This window comes from Macrobrachium rosenbergii, chromosome 22, assembly GCF_040412425.1.
Source record: "Macrobrachium rosenbergii isolate ZJJX-2024 chromosome 22, ASM4041242v1, whole genome shotgun sequence".
Lineage (NCBI taxonomy): Eukaryota > Metazoa > Arthropoda > Malacostraca > Decapoda > Palaemonidae > Macrobrachium > Macrobrachium rosenbergii.
The window spans coordinates 4,717,476-4,739,250 of NC_089762.1; the positions used below are offsets into that span (position 1 = coordinate 4,717,476).

At 36.4% G+C, this 21,775-nt stretch overlaps 1 protein-coding gene across 2 annotated transcripts in view; it reads right to left on the reverse strand.

Annotated features, from left to right (window-relative positions):
* lft (lowfat) overlaps positions 1 to 21,775 on the reverse strand; it is a 298,961-nt gene that overhangs the window by 51,455 nt on the left and 225,731 nt on the right. The window lies entirely within an intron of this gene.

The window sequence follows — 21,775 nt, forward strand, 5'->3', positions numbered from 1 at the left end:
TTTATTTCTATGTTTATATTTATTGTTGTTTTTGCATGTCCCTAGAGAAGTTCGGAGGCACACGCCTATTCCACAGCATCCAAGACGACTCTGTTCCCATGGGAAGCAGATATCCTGCTTAACTTTCTCTGCTAACTGGTGTGGTGACCAAACTCAGGAAAATGTTCACTTTGCAAATTATGCATATTATACACACACAAAAAACAGAAATAAAGTTAATGCTTGTATTGTTCTTTATGTGTTTCAACATTATTATTACTATCAAAATAGTTTTACCAGACCACTGGGCTGATTATCAGCTGTCACTGGGCTGGCACGAAGCATTTGTTTTTATTTAGATTTTGTCAAATAAATTACAATTTTTCAACAACTGAGCACGACTAATCACCTGCAATGCTATTGAAATCATGCAAAAGATTTTGCCTATGGAGAAAATCATTAACAAACAAATCACAAATCCGATGACGATATCCTCACAAGGATAATGATTACAAAACCAACAATCTCATCCTTTTATGCTAACGAGCTGAAGTCTTGGAGTCCCACTTTAAGTGCATTCCGTTAGAAATCCTGGACTGTTGCATTTGATACATCCTCTGACTACTAACTATCCATTAATCTTTAATATTAAGTTTGCCCGAGCAGCACTGAACTCGACACTGTACTTGTCCATGGAGTCTGGAACTGAAAACACTTGATACTCTCCATCAACCTTCCTCAGCTGCCGGCTTTGGAAATGCCTCTCACCACTGATTTGACTGACAGACTCGTGCATTTACGTGGTTCGCAGGTCCAGTGAAATAGGTAGCTGACCAGGGTATATTTGGTATGCCTGAATGAGGGAAAAGTTCCAAAGAAGATTATGATAGAACAAACTCTTTTTTTATAATAGGAAAGATGACAGGTGACTTTAAGAACGATAACACTGCATTGTATACCTGAGGGGAAGTGTGGCAGGGTGTTGACTGAACAAGAGTACTGCTTAAGTTATACTTGAAACACTTCTGATCCCTCACCAACTCCTTCCTGGAAGAAGCCTTCCAACTGATGATAAGTTGACAAAACCATTATGATTCTTGCAAAGGTAAATAATTTAAGTGAATTTCTTTTCAGATGAATTTGTGAAACACTTAATATTCATCAGTGGGAAACACAGAAAATATAAAGCTTCTACTTTTTACATTTCTGAGGTTCTATCTAATATTCAAATTTTGTAAAAAATCTATGAAATTTAAGAGCCACAGTTTTTTTTAGCTCTTCGTTGGGCGAGTTGGCATAGTTGTGGGCTAGCACTCGCTAGGCCCGAGTTCGAGTCTCCGGCCGGCTAATGAAGAGTTAGAGGGATTTATTTATGGTGATAGAAATTCATTTGTCGCTATAATGTGGTTCGGATTCCACAATAAGCTGTAGGTCCCGTTCCTAAGTAACCAATTGGTTCTTAGCCACGTTAAATAAGGCTAATCCTTTGGGCCAGCCCTAGGAGAGCTGTTAATCAGCTCAGTGGTCTGGTAAAACTAAGGTATACTTAACTTTTCATCTTGGGGCCAATTCTTTTCTCATAAAAAATTAGGTATCTGTGGCAGTCACAAAGGCTCTAATACAATTTACCTTCGTGTATTTCTATGCAAGGTGACCTGCTTTTGTACAAGGTCTGACTGACATCCTTTACACGGCGACAAGTTAAGTGTGACGGACATAAATATGTACATACGGACAACCTCCCTTCAATCAAATGGATTTTAGCGAGGAAGGTGTGTTAATCAAGTTTCTTAATATTTACTTCTGTGAGAAGTTTGCAAGTCAAGGGACGCTCTGTAAAGCATACGTATGCCTAAATAATGAGAACGGTGATGAAAATAATTTTTTTAGCGGGCAGTTAGAAATTTTTATGATTAAAATAAGTACGAGTTAGAATTTGCAGACCCGAAAGTGGATGTCTTCTTCAAATTCCAAGGCTATGACAAGGATAAGGATAAGGATGTCCTGTCTCTCTATGGTTGTTTAAGGAAGTTCTGTAATCAATGTACGTATAAGTACCAAGTGTAGGACTTATTTGCTCCGAATATTTATGCATATATGTCTGTCTAACCTTACACATAACCTTATATACTTGCACTATATATATATATATATATGACTATTTATCACATCATATGATTATATATATATATATACAAACGTCCTTTATATATATATATATTATCGAATATATATATATATATATAATATATATTAGGTGATATATAATATATACGACGGGGAATCAGGATACAGTTAGTGTGTCATATCCTGATTCCCCGTATCGCTGGTTCGATCCCACGGAATACTTATTATCACCTAAAATATATATATAATATATATGAAAATATATTATATATAGGTAGAGTGAATTATATTAAAGGACGTTTGTAGCTTTATGATATATATATATATATATAATATATATATATATATATATATATATATATATATATATATATATATATATATATATATATATATATATATATATATATATATATATAAAAGTTTAATCCCTAACTATAAGAGATATGAAAGTTTACCCTATGTTTTAGTTTGTGACTACTTGATCGCGGATTATCCTGGATTATCTTTGTTTATTACCCTTTGACAACTGACCATCTGATATTCTTGTTCTTTTTGCTTACTTTGTAACCTTCCTTTCCTTTTATCTGTGTCTCATTCGTGCCCTGACGATGCGTTAATAAACGTGAAAGTGCTTGGTACTGAACTCCTGCCTGTCATTTTCCTGTGGGATTCACTTATACACTGAAGTCACGTGCATCTACGTAATTTTTTAGCATATATATATATATATATATATATATATATATATATATATATATATATATATATATATATATATATATATATATATATATATATATATATATATATATATATATATATATATATATATATATATATATATATATATATATATATATATAATGTATATGTATATATAATGTATATGAGTGCAAGTATATAAGGTTATGTGTAAGGTTAGAGAGACATACTGTACATGCATAAATATTCGAGCAAACACGCCCTACACTTGGTACTTAGCCATGAAGGGAATGGTTGGTGTTGATTCTCTAGTTAATCCGAAGGTACATAGGTCGGATGTCACCAAAAACTTCCTTGCAAAAAAAAAAAAAAAAAAAAAAAAAAAAAAAAAAATATCTCATCCTTGTCAACATAAATGCACTCTGAGTGTAAATCATTTCCATGCTATGACGACTTCAACATTGGAACTGGAATATAAGATTTAGGTGAAAGGCCAAGCGCTCGGACCTCTGAAGCATTCAGTGCTGAAAGGGAGACTGGGAGTAAAGGTCTGAAAGATGTAACAGGAGGAAAACATCAAAGCAGTTGCACTAAGAAACAACTGTTAAAAGTGGAAAATCAGAAGAAAGATACGAACGGAGGTACAGTAAAATGAAGTTTACTCATTTTTTGCATGCAGTAAGTAGTACATGAGAGCGCCAGGTCGAACTTCCGAAGCTCTGAAATGCCCAAAGACACACAAAGACACAATAAAAGCCATGCAACACAGATAAGCACCACACCACAAGGAAGACTAACTGAACACATAGAACTGCTACTTACATTCTTAATCTAGGATCGAGTAGTGTTAGACTTATTTACTTTACGAAGAACTGAAGGCATCAGTGACGATCTTCGCTTACCCTTACCTGAAAAAGAGAGAGGAAAGAAAAATAAGTCGTGTTCTACCATAAGACTGAAGCACAAACCACTAGGCGGCATAAAATACCTTCCATCATTTTCCTGTGGTTTTCACTTATATACTAAATCAAAAGCATCTCCTTGATTTTCTGAGTTTATATATGTATATATATATATATATATATATATATATATATATATATATATATATATATATATATATATATATATATATATATATATATATATATATATATATATATATATATATATATATATATATATATATATATATATATATATATATATATATATATATATATATATATATATATATATATATATATATATATATATATATATATATATATATGTATATATATATATATATATATATATATATATATATATATATATATATATATATATATATATATATATATATATATATATGTATATATATATATATATATATATATATATATATATATATATATATATATATATATATATATATGTATATATATATATATATATATATATATATATATATGTATATATATATATATATATATATATATGTATATATATATATATATATATATATATATATATATATATATATATATATATATATATATATATATATATATATATATATATATATATATATATATATATATATATATATATATATATATATATATATATATATATGTCTGTGTTGTGTATATTTATATATACATATATATATATATATATGTTGTGATGTGGAATATATAGGGAAATTAGATAGAAAAGAGAGAGAGAGAGAGAGAGAGAGAGAGAGAGAGAGAGAGAGAGAGAGAGAGAGAGAGAGAGAGAGAGAGAGAGAGAGAAAAAAAGTTAGGAGACAGAGAAGGAGAGAGACGTAAGAATAAAAAGAGAGGCAGAGAACACAGTGATAACGGCTAAAAGCTGTTGTTATCGTGATTCCAATTCGCTGATCGAGGCAGGATTTTTGCAAGAACTCAAAAGCAGTATATATAACACCACCTATATCCAACATAATATTTTCCCCCTCTCCCCATCTTTTTTCAAAACCTGCTATTTTCAACGCTATACATATTTTGTGTCTAACCTCTTCACTCGCCCTGTATCATAATCAAAACACACTTACTTCCAAATGCCTAAAGGAATCAATTACTTCCATTCTCCAACCATCAGTATCAGAAGTCATTGCACTGTCAGTCTGAATCCCACTAGGCTATACACCTACACCACCAACAGCAAGATAAAGGGATCCAGAGAGTAAACAAAATGAAGTACAAGGATCTAAATGGTAGGAAAATTTGGAGAGCAAGATTGAAGTAAGGAAGTGGGAATGGAGGTACAGTAAAAGGCTAAACAACGGTGACAGATAGGGCTGGAGGGACACTGCATAGCCATTCCTCTTGGTCACTCCTTCAGCACCTTTCCCTCACCCAGAAGTACCTTACTAACTCTGGCCATCCATTTAATTGTAATTTCACAGAAAACAGCATCTTACTCATAATTCCACCAAATCGTGGCATCTTTTCATATTTCAACCTCTCACTCGCCACATTCAACTCTGCCTCTCTCCAATCTACATTCATCACATGTTCAAAATACTCAACCCATCGACCAAGGACTGCATGTCATGTGTGTATATTAAGAAATATCAACAAACATTTACATGTGGAACAGAAATAAATTTATGACTCACATCAGCATTGAACCCAGGTCTTTCAAATGAAAGACTAAAGGTTTGGCAGCGCTCTGGTCTTTCATTTGAAAGACCTGGGTTCGATCCTGATGCGAGTCAGAAATGTATGTATGTACTTCTGCAAAGTATGTATGGTGATGTGTGATAAATGAATCATGTACAAAAGTGATATAATCATATATACATATATTATATTATATATATATATATATATATATATATATATATATATATATATATATATATATATATATATATATGTGAATGCATTGTAAGATATTTAGTTTAGTGTCCTTTGTCTTTCCTAATATTGATCCAAAATCAGACGGACAACCACGAAACCCACATCCTTCAGCTGCACTTAAAAGCAAATATTTTGCACATTTGTGAATGAATGCAGAAGGAAAAAGTATACACTAAAGGAGGACGAGACCACAAGGTGGAAAATAGGCAAATGAAGACACCATGGCGGGCTGGAAGGACGGTATAAAATAGGAGGCGGTGCAGTTACCAAGCTCTCACTCTGCACATACAGCTGAGGTTCTGGGTCGTTTCCCTTACATTCGTCGTCATGAAGGCAAAAAAATGTCTCTCTCTGCTCTCTCTCTCTCTCTCTCTCTCTCTCATACTTTTCAATTTTTGTTATAGTGTTCCATCTCCATCACCATTCGTTTTACATCTGTATATAGCCTCTCTCTCTCTCTCTCTCTCTCTCTCTCTCTCTCTCTCTCTCTCTCTCTCTCTCTCTCTCTCTTCTTGTTATAGTTTTTCTATTTCCTTCAGCATTCGTTTTACTTTTGAACCACCACCGAGAAAAACTCCCAAAATCTAAAATGGTTCCTCGAAAATGTCTTCAACTACAGCTGCTCTCTCCTCTTTCTTTGAAATAGTTTTCTCTCTGCTTCAGCATACGTTTTACATTTGAACCACCTTCCACGACTTCCAAAATCTCAAATGGTTCCTCTCAATCTTCCCTTCACCTTCTACTCGGTCAAATTTCACTCCTCATATCGCGGCCATCGCCGTCCTTTTTACTTTGAGAATTTAGATGATCTCTCGGCCATCCTCCTCCTCCCCTCCACCCTCCTCCTTTCCTCGTTCACCCACATACCCGCTCGCTCCTCTTCCTTCAAACTGGGGAGGTTTTGTTCCTTCGCCAGTCTCATGGACGGACGGATGGACACATCAGTCACAACACCGTCGGTCGCTGAAGGTGCCCACAAAAACTAGACAATTGGCGGCCATAAATACCGACTCTGCTACCACTAGCAACTTGCCTACAAAACAACCCCTCTTCCTCTGCTCCTTCGTGTTCTTGTTTATGCTATTCATCCCTCACCCCTTCTGCGTGTTCTCTCTCTCTCTCTCTCTCTCTCTCTCTCTCTCTCTCTCTCTCTCTCTCTCTCTCTCTCTCGTGGGTGGAGTGCACAATACTTCGCAGACATATAACGCACACATACAAAACATTGTCGCATATTTGCTGACTATTTGCATGCAACAATTCACTTTCAAAACTGCCGATGGCTTCAATGTTCACAAACAACTGGGACGCTCAACAAGATAGCACGGGAAACAAAAACGAAAACAAATGCAGCGCTTATCAATAAAAAGAGAGGCGAACGTGTAACTAGACAAAAGAGATCGGAAAAGAGGGAAAATGAACCTGTTTCAATCAGATACTGTACCACAGGTGGCCAAGGGAACTTGACAACAGGCGGCACTTCTTGTCACTTTGGAAGGTTTGAGAAGACAAAAGCCATTTTTTATATACTGACACATTAAAGAGTAGCCTACCAATCAAGCACTGCATGGATTTTAATAAAAACAATACATTTTCACGAAACAAACACGTGCACAAAGCCCATATAACTCGCATCTGTGTAAGTATACATTCCATTTTCATTATGTCTGTCTAGTGATGATAAATAAACAGTATTCATGACGAATTAATTCCTATCATGGATCCGAGACAGACTGTGAGTGACAGGGGAGAATAGAACAGAATATAGAATTTAGGCCAAAGGCCGATCGCTGGGACCTACAAGGTCATTCAGCGCTGAAAGGGGAACGGAGTAGAAAAGTTTGAAAAGTGTAAAATTAGAAATATGAAACAATTGTTAGGAAGTGTGGAAAGAAAAATGGAAGAAAGAGAATATGAATGGAGGTACAGTAAAAGAAAGGAAAGGGGTTGCAGTCAGGGGCCGAAGGGACGCTGCAAAAAAAAACCCTAAGTAACGCCTAAAGTGCATCTCACGCACTAACCCCGTATGGGAAGAAAAATGGGGGGGCGGATTCATGACCAAAATACTTTATTATCATTATTATTATTATTATTCTACTTTGATTTACTTCACTACTCTGAAGGTCTACATGACCTTGCTTCCTCCACTAAAGCCACAAAAGAAAATATTTTCCTTTTCTTTAATTCCACAGCTTTTAAAAAGTGTTTCCAAAACTCCTTTCCTTCGATTCCACTACTACTGTCCAGTTGAGAGTTTACAACTTTTTCGCCCATAACACGAAAACCATTTTCTTTCCACACTTCATGACACAAATGATTTATAAGTTGACACGTTTCCTAGATTACAACGTCGGAAAATCGGCAAACATCGTAAAAACCAGATATAGGATCCACCTATATATGACAATTTTAAAAAAATATATTTCAACTGCTTTTCAAGTTGCAATTCCTAAGTCACTTCAAGGAGTTTTACTGTTACTAAATGGAGTAACATTAAAACAGCAAGGAGTTTTGATGTTACTAATTAAAACGGCAGTGACATTCCTTGTACCATTCAAGAACGCTCGCCACCACACTAAAAGCTTGTGACACCGAGAGATTTAACTTGAATAGTTCTTTAAACAACTGCAAAACAGTCCCAAAGGGTGTCGCGCAATTGGAATTTCTGAAGTCCAAGCGAAGGTGCAATGCATTACTACCTTAATAGAATTCAAATTGCATTTTAATATTTTACTTAATTTTTAGTTATTCATTAATTTGATTTATCTTTTTCTAATCGTTTCGTATCTTCTTTCTGTATTTCTCATTAACTTCTGTTAATTCTTTCGAATGAACACCATATTCTTTGGAAGCTTGAATTTCAAGTCAATGGGCCCTGTGGTGGGCTTGTTCCATATGAATAGGGTTCATCTTAGGAATAATAATAATAATAATAATAATAATAATAATAATAATAATAATAATAATAATAATAAAAACTTACTAGGCTCGATTTTCTACGCAGTTCTCACAAGAACACTTCGGACTGTTGCTGTCTTGGGAACCACAATCTAGACGCAATCAAAATATCAATTATTTTCTTACGAGCGATACATCCCTCTAACGCTGAACCAGAATTTCTCATCTCGCAGGTATGCCATTATTCAAGTAAATTTAGAATGAATACACAAAACCTAATTCAAGAACGACATATGAGACAGTCAGAACATTCTCTGGCATGATGCGCGTGTGTGAGTCATGAGTCTTCGACAATTATTTCTAAAACTAGCATAGTCACTTGTAGTTTTATCATAACTGACAACATGCACCAACATAGCTCCTCAATAAAGGCAGAGAACTTACAAAGTTTCAGCACAAAATGAAAGAAAAACTTGCAGGGAACGTATGAAAGCCTAATATAGGAGGGTTACTAAAAGATTATACTCCGAGGTGCAGTGGAATGTAAAAGCAGTTGGGTAAAAAAGAATAAAAGTCGTGTAAAGGCGTACAAGAAAATCGACAAGGTAGCCGAGTGAGGGAGGAATGAGGGAAAATGATGGATGCACAAGGGGTGAAATCTGAGAAATAATCTAAAGAAGAAGAAGGGCCTGATTTAGAGAGGTAAACACAAGGAGAAAGGTTAACGAGCTAAACTGTTTGCCTTGTAAACACGGTACAAAAGCGGGAAAGAAATGTGATAGAAGACGCGGGGTGAATCTGAGAAATAATCTAAAGAAGGAGGACCTGATTTAGAGAAGTAAACACAGAGAAAGGTTAACGAGCTAAACTGTTTGCCTTGTAAACACGGTACAAAAACAGGAAAGAAATGAGATAGAAGACGCGTACGGTGGGTAAACGGCTTAGAAATAAGATATATATAAAGTGACAGAAAGGCTAGTATTTGAAAAGTGTTGCGAGGAAGGCTGGAAAGAAGACGCGGAAAACGCCGGAAAAAAGAATTGAAATAGAATAGGAATAGAAGACAAACGTTTTTGATATCCAGGAATTGTATGCGAGTGTCTACGAGGACACAATTCTTCCTGGAAGTGAAGTTTGGATGTTGAATGTGAATGAAAGGAAAATGGTCTGAGAGGAGAGACGAACTGCTTGTGGAGTTTATGTGGAGAAAGAAGAAACTGAAAGAGTGAGAAACGAGATATGTAGGTATGTAAAATTCAACCAGGATTGAGGTGAGTGGCGCAGTGAGCGAGTGTTTTGGGTTTCAAAAAAATCAGACCTCTTAAACATTAGTACATGGTTCAAACGAAGTAGGTAAATGTGACTGTCCTTTATAAATGACTGAACGGGTTATATATTTCAAGATGAATTTATATGCACGTCAAGCATTCTCATATTTTTCAGGGTACTTGCCTAACTCTCGTGGGCCAGTTACATTGTTTAACTCCCTCTTTGTGCAATGAAAGGTAAACAATTGACTTACTTTCATGTGTGACTGTACACTTTAGTGACCATAAAGCGGTCCAGTGGAGGACGAAAGTGATGGCGGACCGGGCAGAACAGAAGATCAATTAGGTTTTGTGTATGTGATCATATTATGCCTCGAAATCACTCGAAAAATGTTGTTGTTTAACCGTCTGCACCGACGCTTCATTTACTTTTACTTCAGGGTGACAACAAATCAAAGACAGGTGGAACTGGAATCGGAAAATAAGATTTAGGCTGAAGGCGAAGTGCTGGGACTTATGAGGACATTCAGCGCTGAAAGGGAAATGGAGAGTAGAAAGGTTTGAAAGGTGTAACAGGAGGAAAACCTCAAAGCAGCTGCACTGTGAAACATTGTTAGGAGAGGGCGCAAAGTAAGATGAAGAAATAGAATATGAACGGAGGTACAGCAAAAGGAATGAAAGGGGTTGCAGCTAGGGGCCGAAGGGACGCTGCAAAGAACCTCAAGTACTGCCTACAGTGTACCGCGCGAGGTGCACTGATGGTACTACACCCTTACCCTAAAGGACGGTGGTTGTAATAAAAATATTAGCATGTTTAAACTCAATAAGCCGAGAAAGAAATGGCTAAAAATAAGTGACAAAGGGCAAAGGTTAAGCCTATCGGGTCAAAACATATAAAAACCTCTTTTTAATGGGTTTGGTGATTGCGGGAAGGCATTCGACTCTGCCCACAGACCATTATTATTTAAAAGACTTTCGTCACAATGGCAAATTAACCATGTAACGCTAATTGAAATTAACATGAACGAACTTTATAAAAAAAACCAATGTTGAATTAATTTACCACAAACAGTGGACAGTTAAAATGGTTACGTCAGGCTACATTTGGTTTCTGTCCTTCTGACGGACTGTAAAATAAAATAAAACAAGTAAAAAAAAAATGCGCCGAGGTTTGGTTTTCCGGACAGCGTATAATCAAGGCCACCGAAAACAGAGCTATCTTTCGGTGGTCTCGGTGTAATGCTGTATGGTCCGCGGCCCATGAAACTTTAACAACGGCCCGGTGGTGGCATGTCCTATGTCGCTGCCAGACACACGATTAAGGCTAACGTTAACCTTAAATAAAATACAAACTACTGAGGAGGCTAGAGGGCAGCAATTTGTTATGTTTGATGATTGGAGGGTGCATAATCAACTTACCAATTTGCAGCCCTCTAGCCTCAGGAATATTTAAGATCTGTAAGATCTGAGGGCGGACAAAGCCGGCACAATAGTTTTCTTTTACAGAAAACTAAAATGTTTGGAGAGGCAAGAGAAATTTTAGAATGAAGTCACGACAGAAACTGAACGACTCAGAATATGCAGATGACCAAAAGATTCACAATGCTTGCGTTATACATAGAATTCTCCACATACGGATATGGGAGTTCAGATACATCTTGCGAAAACAGAAATGATGAAGACAGATTAGCAACAAAAGCATCTTCTGAATGTCCATATATATTTTCTACTTGCCTTTTCTCACTTGTTCTTGACTGCCGTGTCCACTCTCCAATAATGTACCGGGTCTCTCCAGACGATTAACTAAATTAATACCACACGTTGAATTTGCTTTTCTTAGAAATCTCTTCAAACGGACTGAGAGAATTTGGGGTACTTTCTATTCAAAGATTGAAGCAGATATATAAGCTCAAAAAAAGTTCTTATGAAAATCTGAGGTCCCCAGCGGTTAATTCATGCTTGCTCGACTGGAAGACAGGGTTTCATTATGCCCAGTGCTTTGCCAACACCATAAAAAGAACAGCGGATAATTTCCCGCCAGCTTGTTTGCTTCTGAAGTCTATGATAATTTTCGATGATTCAACTCATTTTCAGGTTCATTTCGATGGCCCCATCAATCTCCAAGGCTGGCTCATTCGGAGGAGAAAAACAAAAACAAAACCCACCGTACAGGTCGCTGTCAATGCCATTACTGTCTCCTTCGGGAGCAGAACCCACCTCCTCTTTCCAAGGGACCTTTTGTGGAATTTGTACCCCAGTGTGGAAGAAGACTTTCATTATGTTCGTACTCATTCTGGTCCACTGGAAGCGACGACATATTTCATCGTTTTCCAAGTGATTTTCAGTAGCAGCATCTATGATCAGTATCTCGCGCTGGCAAGGCAGCATTTTTCCACTGCCCTAATTAGTTTGGATCAAGGGTGTTACGTCAGCTCCCTCAGTAGGAAGAAGAAGCTGAGAATTATCTGTGAATCACGCGGGAGAGATTTAAAAAAGGGAATCAAGTGGAAAGTCACTACGGACTGGATTATAAACACAGCCGCCTCTGTCAAATAATTTAGCATGTGGATCGTCGTTATGGCACAGAAAATGGACAGTAGTCTTGTCGGGTCTCACAGAATCGGGGGTTTATGAGTTGAATGAGCATCTACTTGCCAATCTTCAAGCACACACAGTATATATGATATGATATTACTTTTAACCATACATTTGGTTTCTTGTATTATTTGTGTTGTTTTGGAAGTTCACTGACAAGAGAATAAATTCTACCACTAAAGGAAAACAGAACTTGGTGCTCCTTCTGGAAATAGTTAGCATGTTCTAACAGCAGAGTAAAATCACTCGTTTCCCACTGCGTTCTTTCATCAGAGCAGTCACTGGAATAAGAGACTGAAATCCTCTCCTACCCACTTCCCAAAAAAGAAAAGAGAAAAAAAAGAATGAAAAAGTAAGAGTAGTCCCCGAACGGAAGGCAATACGAGAAGAGGGGAACAGAAACGTGAGAAAATTTCCAAAAACAGCGTTTCCACATACACCGACGGGTGCTACGAAGATCCCTCTTGGAATTAAGGATTCTCTACTTGACCTGAACAAAAACATTAGCTAAAACGGTTCCTGAAGACGGAGAAAATGAAACCGTATCTCACCAGAGAGAGAGAGAGAGAGAGAGAGAGAGAGAGAGAGAGAGAGAGAGAGAGAGAGAGAGAGAGAGAGAGAGAGAGAGAGTAAAACCCAGATGTACGGAAAGGGTCCATCCTGATCAGACCAATTACCTCTGATTCAGACCTATCATAGAAAGGGAGACGAGATGGAGTACCGTAAACAGGTAGAGCAATATTCCAAACTTGGAGGGGATCAGGTCGACATCAAGCTTGAGTTGAATAACTTGAATATCTTAAATTACAGCAACTAAACAAAATTTAAAACAGCAAGACTTACCCATTTGAACTCGACAAAGTAGTAGGTGCTAACTGTTTTGTAGGCAAAAACCCGACCAGGTTATGGATTCGTCATCCCGGCAAGATTGCAAAATCTGAGTTTTTACATAAGAAAAACTGCGAGAATGTGTTGGAAAGGCAAAAGGGGGCTTAAATGCGAAGTATGAGGAAATATGGAGGGTTGGAACACTGGAAATAGTGGTAGGCGAGAGGTGATCGCTGGAAAGAGTACCATGAAAACAAAATCCCCAGGAAAATTTTTAAAATATGAAGAGGGCATTATTATTATTATTTTTATTATTATATTATTATTATTATTATTATTATTAAAATAGATGATGATGAATGAATGAAAATGAAATTTAAAAGAATAAAATGTATAAGGTATATGCTTTTTCACTGGAGCACACGTATACATTAAATACATTTGTATACATTAAATACATCTGCTCGTTTCCATAAATAAAAAAATAAATAAAAAAACTCAGAATATTTAAAAATTTACTTACTTTTTATATTTTGTCTATTAAGTTACACTTCCTCATGAATGTTAAAATTGGAATGACTGAAAATGTATATGATTCTGACAACATCCCCGATTTACTTCCAAAGAGGGCAGACGATGTACCTTCACCAACAACGGAAATGACGTAATTAGAAAGTTTAAGGAACGGCTTATAAGAAAACAGCTTCCAACAGCAGAGAAGAAATTTGGCAAACATGGCACCACCATACAGGTTACCTACCTCAAGAGGTTCGTCTGGATTGAGGCAGACTGTTGCACAATACTGAATCTGAAGTATTCCAGACATGTCTGGAATTGGAATAGAGAATTCAGGCCAAAGGCAGAGCGCTGGGACCTATGAGGTCATTCAGCGCTGAAAGAGAGATTGAATTTACGGTCTGAAAGGTGTAGCGGGAGGAAAACCTCAAAGCAGTTGCACTATGAAACAACTGTTAGAGAGGGTGGAAAGTAAGACTTAAGAAAGTGAATATGAACAGAGGTAAAGTGAAAGGAATGAAAGGGGTCGCAGCTAGGGGTCGAAGGAACGCTGCAAAGAACCTCAAGTAATAACTACAGAGCAGCAAGTGAGGTGCATTGGCGGCACTATCACCCCCCGCCCCCACGCCAAAACAGGAGCAAATTTCACGCACAAGATCAGACCAAGATCCTTTGTATTTATTTTACAAAATGCTCAGTCATTCAGCAACAACCCAGCTGTTGCATGACTTTTTCTGCGTGTTTTAGGGTCACCCAACGATATGGAAAACACAACACAAGGGTGCTGAAATGAGTCTCCTCCATCTATCAGTCGTCTACGAGCCTTTAAAAATACTTCCGCCCCTCCCCCTTTAAAAATAATATTTCCGTCCTGCCTCTTTAAAAATAACATTTCCGTCCCTCCCCCTTTTAAAAATATTTCCGTTCCTCCCCCTTTAAAAATAATATTTCCGTCTCTCCCCATTTGAAAATAATATTTCATTTCCTCCCCCTTTCAAAATATTTCCGTCCCTTCTCCCCTTTAAAAATATTTCCGTCTCTCCCCATTCAAAAATATTATTTCCGTCTCTCCCCATTCAAAAATATAATTTCCGTCTCTCCCCATTTAAAAATAATATTTCTTTCTCTCCCCATTTAAAATAATATTTCTGTCACTCCCCATTTAAAAATAATATTTCCGTCACTCCCCCTTTACAAATAATATTTACGTCCCTCCGCCTTTAAAAATAACATTTCCGTCGCTCCTTTAAAAATGTTTCCGTCCCTCCCCTTTAAAAACATTTACACCCCTCGCCCTTTAAAAATAAAATTTCTGTCCCTCCCCCTTTAAAAATATTTCTGTCCTTCCCCCTTTAAAAATAATATTTAGGTCTCCTCCTTTAAAAATATTTCTGTCCCTCCCTCTTTAAATATTTCCGTCCCTCCCCCTTCAAAAATATTTCCGTCTCTCCCCCTTTAAAAAATATTTACGTCCCTCCCCCTTTAAAAATATTTACGTCCCTTCCCCTTTAAAAATATTTCCGCCACTTCCCTTTGAAAATAACATTTCTGTCCCTCCCCCCTTAAAAATAATATTTCCGTCCCTTCCCCTTTAAAAATATTTCCGTCCCTCCCCCTTTAAAAATAACATTTCCGTCCCTTCCCCCTTTAAAAATAATATTTCCGTACCTCCCCCCTTTAAAAATATTTCCATCCCTCCCCCTTTAAAAATAATATTTCCGACACTCCCCATTTAAATATATTTCCATCCCTCCCCTTTAAAAATATTTCCATCGCTCCCACTTTTAAAATATTTCTGTTACTCTCCCCTTTAAAAATATTTCCATCCCTCCTCCCCTTTAAAAATATTTCCATTACTCCCCCCTTTAAAAATATTTCCATTACTCCCCCCTTTACAAATAGTATTTCCATTACTCCCCCTTTAAAAATAAAATTTTCGTCCCTCTCCCTTTAAGAATAATATTTCCGTGTGCTAGAATCCTGTGGGCTCAAAAACGGTTTAAGGCCTTGTAAATACAGTTTTCTTGATTTTCTCAGTATTTATTTTCGTGCTCCTGAATTTTTCAAGTCAGAAGGTGCAAAGTATATGACTGTAGGAAAACATGTGATCTCCTGAGAGTGAAATGTCAATCAATTCTTCCTTAATATGAAGCGTTTCTAGCTAAAGGATTCTTATGATTGCTGTGTTGAAATTTAACATTTCGGAAGTGCCACTAATAACAAAAATGATTATCCAGTTAGACTTAAAAGAGGGCACATTATAATTTATTGCAATTCATCAGTATGGAAAGGATAAAAGAAATAGATCGTCAGTTATCATCCATTTTTCACTAAAAATCCTGACGTCCAGTTCTAAAACAGTTTTTTTTATCAATAAAAGAATTAGCGTATTAATTAATCGATCTCATGAAAATGACACCGCAAACATTTAACAGTCTATGAAGCATTTACGTACCAGGCATTCCATGGGAAGTTATTTTACTTCTATCTACTTAATTTTCAAAAGAAAAGTCTACCACCATTGAAGTTGTTACATACTGTTTATAGTATGATTTATTATTATTGTTATGGAGGCCGTTTTTTCTCAGTGTCTCCTCAAACACACTGCACCATAATCAAATTTCAATTTATAACACAGCTTCTCTTTTCTTCTACAAATGGTTTTCCACGACGCAGGAAAACTGCTCAATTCCCCAATGTTTCCTCACTGGGAATTGACAACAGGTGTCCTTTCAATCGCATTAACATTCCTATAGTTTATACAGGTTGTTGAATTACCTGAAACACCATTAACCCATATCAGTGTAAGTCATCTGTTAACGCATTCTCTCTTTCATAAGAATTTTCTAACTCATGATGGAAGTCTCAAAGCTTACTTACCCCTTTAAGCAAACCATCATCATCACCCTAGTTGGTGTAAATGTGTTCCGCATAAGCCCATTGGCCTCGGTAGCAAAACATTCCCAAGGAAATAATGATGGAAAAGTGCCTTGGCCCATCCTCCCACGGGGAGCTATTGGGGCAAGTATATGGAGTGGCCATGGGATGGATCTTCAATAGGCTATTTTCACACACACTCAAAATATATATATATATATATATATATATATATATATATATATATATATATATATATATATATATTTATATATATATATTATATATATATATATATATATATATATATATATATATATATTTATATATATATATTATATATATATATATATATATATATATATATATATCTATATATATATATATATTGAATATATATATATATATATATATATATATACATATATATATATATATATACACATACATACATACTGTATATTTACATTATATACATTTCAATCATTCAAGAGAAAATTGATGAATTTAACCCACCCACCTACCCTTGCCTATAATACGGGTCTTTACACAAATATAATTCTTATGATCTACATCAAACCCAACCTGACAGTCGTCCTAGCAATGAAGAATAGCTGCCATCCCTACTAGGTCCGATTAAAGGCACCCAGGTCACTTAAAAAAAAAAAAAAGCTACGGCTGACCTGCTCATCGCCACCTTGATGCACAGGCTTTCCTAAATTAAACTGCAGCCGGACCACGTCCTCCCCAGCAGTCAAAGACGGAATACGGAAGAGTGAACGGTGACAAGCCAGTTACCTCATCAACGCCCCCAAGAGGGCTTCACAGCTCCTAACAAAACCCACAGAACGTGAGCCATGGACGACAACTATAACATAAAACTCACTCTCTCTCTCACAAATACATATATACATACATTATAATATATATATATATTATATATATATATATATAATTATAAATATATACACACATCTAGATAATTCAAACTAGAGAATTACACGTATAAGTATCATAAGAGCACTGTCAAGGAATCATTTATCAAATGCAACGTCTACACATGGAAAGTTATAAAATATTACATAAACACAATTTAGTGTACATAGCATAAACATGACCTATCACAGGGTTATTTAAATAATGATATATTCACAGTTCTACACTTTCCTTTTATTATATTATATGCATTTTCGAACCCCGAATTCGAGCCCCCAACCAAAAGAGCGGTTCATCCTCTAATAATCCCCTGACCAACCCCTACTTACGTCAAGAGGGTCCCCTGACGTCATTTTCCATCAGCACGAAGGGCCAAACAGGCTGTCATTCCCTGTTGAAAGTTAGTAGTCGCTTCCTAACGGAACAGATTGACGAGCGCAAAAACAATAAATGGAAGACTCAAGAGAATCGGAAAATTCCTGCAAAAAAAACTTACTGGTGCCACTATGATACTAATCTTTACACACACACGCGAAGACAACTGGCTTTGTCACATCGGCAGGTTTTATTTTTTTTGTTTTGTTTATGTAAAAATCCTCTGATTCTCTATATATATCCATCAACATTAAGCTGCTTCCTCTAACAGAAGTTTAGCTCTCAAAAAAAAAAAAAAAAAAATGATCATTGTCATATTCACACTCAAGACTGCTGAATCATGGATGAAGCCACTAAGCAGAAAACACTAGCCGCATCGTACACCTACACAGAAGGTCCGCCAGTAGTGAGAGAGGGTATAGAATTTAGGCCAAAGGCCAAGCGCTGGGACCTACGAGACCATTCAGCGCTGAAATAGAAATGAACTTTAATGAGATCTGAAAGGTGTAGCAGGGGGAAAACCTCACACTTGCACTATGAAACAATTGTTATGAGAGGGTGGAAAGTAAGATGGAGAACGGAGGTGAAACGAAAGGAATGAAACGGGTATCGAGCAAAACGTCACTATGGGTGGTGGGAGAATTGAAGCAGTTGATTTGTATAGGTATCTGGGAGTAAATAACAAGGCTAATCATAGTTTGGGAGAGATGGTGTTAGATAACAGGGAAGGAAGGAAGGAAGCACACTGTGTGCAAAAGACTGGAAGCATTTTTCAAGTCTCTGCGGATGCAAAACTGGAAAATTATGAGGAGGATTTCGGATGCTGATCCAACTTTCCTTTATGGAAGTCAAGTTTACATGCGGAATGCAAATGCCAGAAAAAAAAGGTTGAAGCTGCGAAGTGGATTTTTTTGTAAAGCATTAAAAGAGCCACAATAGTGTTGGCGACTGAGTGAAGTGGCAAAAAAGGAACTCTTGGTGACAGATTGAATCAGTGTTCTCATACTCAAACACGTAGGAAGAAGATGGAGGACGAAAACTAAGTGGAAAAATGTATAGTTCGGAGGTAGGAGTAATAGGAGATTTAGAAGAGCTGGATATACGGAGAGGATAAAATGTATGATATGAATACCCCAGTATACATAAGGGTCTTGATGCGTGCTAATATAATATAATATAATATAATACAATATATATATATATATATATATATATATATATATATATATTATATGCACAGGCAAGCAAATATCATTAAAATAATACAAGTAAAATGTTCTCATTGATATATATCTATTATTACGAGTTCCTCTTTTCCCGAAACCAAGCAGGCAGACACACACAAGATGGTAAGTATTTACAGTCACAAATGTTGAGGCAGACCTTTGTAGCTTTTCTGGCACACTGATGGCTGCTACTTATATGCAAATTGTGAGACGGGGTGTGCTTCTACAACTGCTGTGCAGTGATGATAATATTAAGGCTTAAAACGAGAATGTTCTTTCTTTGATGCATCAGATCATCAAATCTGCTTGTCAAACGAAAGGTTTTCTTGTTCAGAATTTAGCTACCAGTGTTATTGAACGTCATGGGCCGTTCAGGAAGGCTCGTCAGTTCATAATCATCCTCAGCCGCCGTGTTTTAATCAACTGCGAGAGATTGCTGCTCAAGATCTGGGTGATTTTACCTTTACACAATGCGATTTTCCCATTAATATTCAATGAGCAACTTTGCACGCTATCCAGGCTACTTCCACTGAAGAATTTCGGCGATTTGTTTTATTTATTCGATGTCTCACAATCTGTTATTTAGGTATGAACGCCAATCTCTAATTACTAGTGATAATGAAATTTTTTTTTCTCTTTTTCGTTCCCTCCTCCTTACAGTGGTTGTTTCAATCACCTCAAGTTAGTTCTTGATTATCTGATAGCATAATCTTTCGCAGGCTAAAGCTGGGTAGTTTATTGAAGGAACAACACTAGTCTTGAGACGTGAAAATCGGGCTTGTATAGTTAGCTACTCGCTCATGCCCACCCACACTGGGCCTCCCTAAGGCTTTGACCTTACCCACAGCAAGTGGCTAGGATTCGAGGGGCGGAGAGAGAAGGAAGCTCTTACCTGCTAAGCCAGACCAAGGAAGATTTTATATATATATATATATATACTGTATATGTATGTATATATATATATATATATATATATATATATATATATATATATTATATACATATATATAAATATATAAATTTATTATACATAAATATATAAATATAATATATATAATATATATATATATATATATATATATTTAATAAATATATAAATTATATGTAGTTTTTGTATCTGAAATCAGAGAGATCAGGAAATCCCTTACGCTCATGTTCACAGCTGCACCAACACCAGTGACTAGCCAACAATTTGATTCAAGCAGGGCAACAAGGTCTTAGCTCCCTTCAGGTAAACATACTTGCTAATCATAAGATACTTTTTTAATTTCATGGAAGGGATCGGATAATTTAGCAGTTAAATACAACTAAAACTCAATCTCAGTGATAAGACCCAAGAACCATGAGTTTAGCTATGTTATTTGAACTGGGGTCTTTCGAAATGCAAGCTCAAAGGGGTTTACAAACCCACTACTAGAGAAAGGTTTAGCTCTGTACTGAAGCTGGAGCCACTTACACTTGCCAAACAACTGTTTTCCCTCCAGTAAACTTCTGATGAAAGCTTTCTCCCACGGCAGTACTGATTTTGAAATAATTTTTTCATGTTTATATATTTATGAATTGTGTATCTGGCAATTTTACAAGAGAAGCCAACTTTAGCTCCAGGGCATTTTGGTTATTACAATAATACACACACCTATATATATCTCCTGTTTAAGAGATTTGAATCCTTCTTTGTGGGAAAGTGGTTACATTTATGCTGCCGATATGAATCCTGCCATGGTATGTTTTTCATTTGTTTCTTAGGTTTGGTAATGACAAGCATATCCAAAAAGTGAGAAGAAATGTAGGTAGGTAGGTAGGTAGGTAGGTAGAGATAGTTAGTATGACTACTTACATTGTAAATTAATCACCGAGTTTACCTATTTAGTACAGAAAGCCTTAAGAATGGGGAACTGCACGGGGGTTTCTATTTATATATGTATGTATACAGTACACATACATAAATATATATGATGACCCACTCTCCAGGCTTTCTACATTAATGAGGAAATATTAATGAGTAAAATCCATTGATGAATTTACAATGCCAGTAATTTATTCATACTACCCATGCTGACACACCTCTGTGACCTTCGGACAATCTTTCAAGATCACAAAGCTACCGCTGAATGGACAAAGGAGCTAGCGTGATTGTTTCCATTTCAGCCTGATCTTCAACATCCCCTATCTGGGTTGTTATTCCACTAATCCACAGTCCTGTACAGGCAGTCCCCGCTTACCAGCAGGCAGCATCAGTTAATGACATTTCGGTGTTGCTGTGCTTGGCTAGCGACATCATTAACTGGATTTTCAATGCCAATCTCTGATTAATGGTGCTAATTTCCGGTTAACGGCGCCGATATCTGGTTAACAACGCCGTTAAGAGGGGTTTTTGGCGCTATTATCGCCGATTTTCAGTTAGCGGCGATTTTCGGTTAGTGGCGCTCAGCCAGGGATGGAACCCCCTCCGTCAACCAGGTACTGCATGTACTCTGACTGGCTAAAGCCCAAAGTTATCCTACCAGAAATTTTAAGGATACCCCCTTGTATTCTTTCTCGTTGAAAATAAAACTACGTTGATTTTGAAATGTCTGGC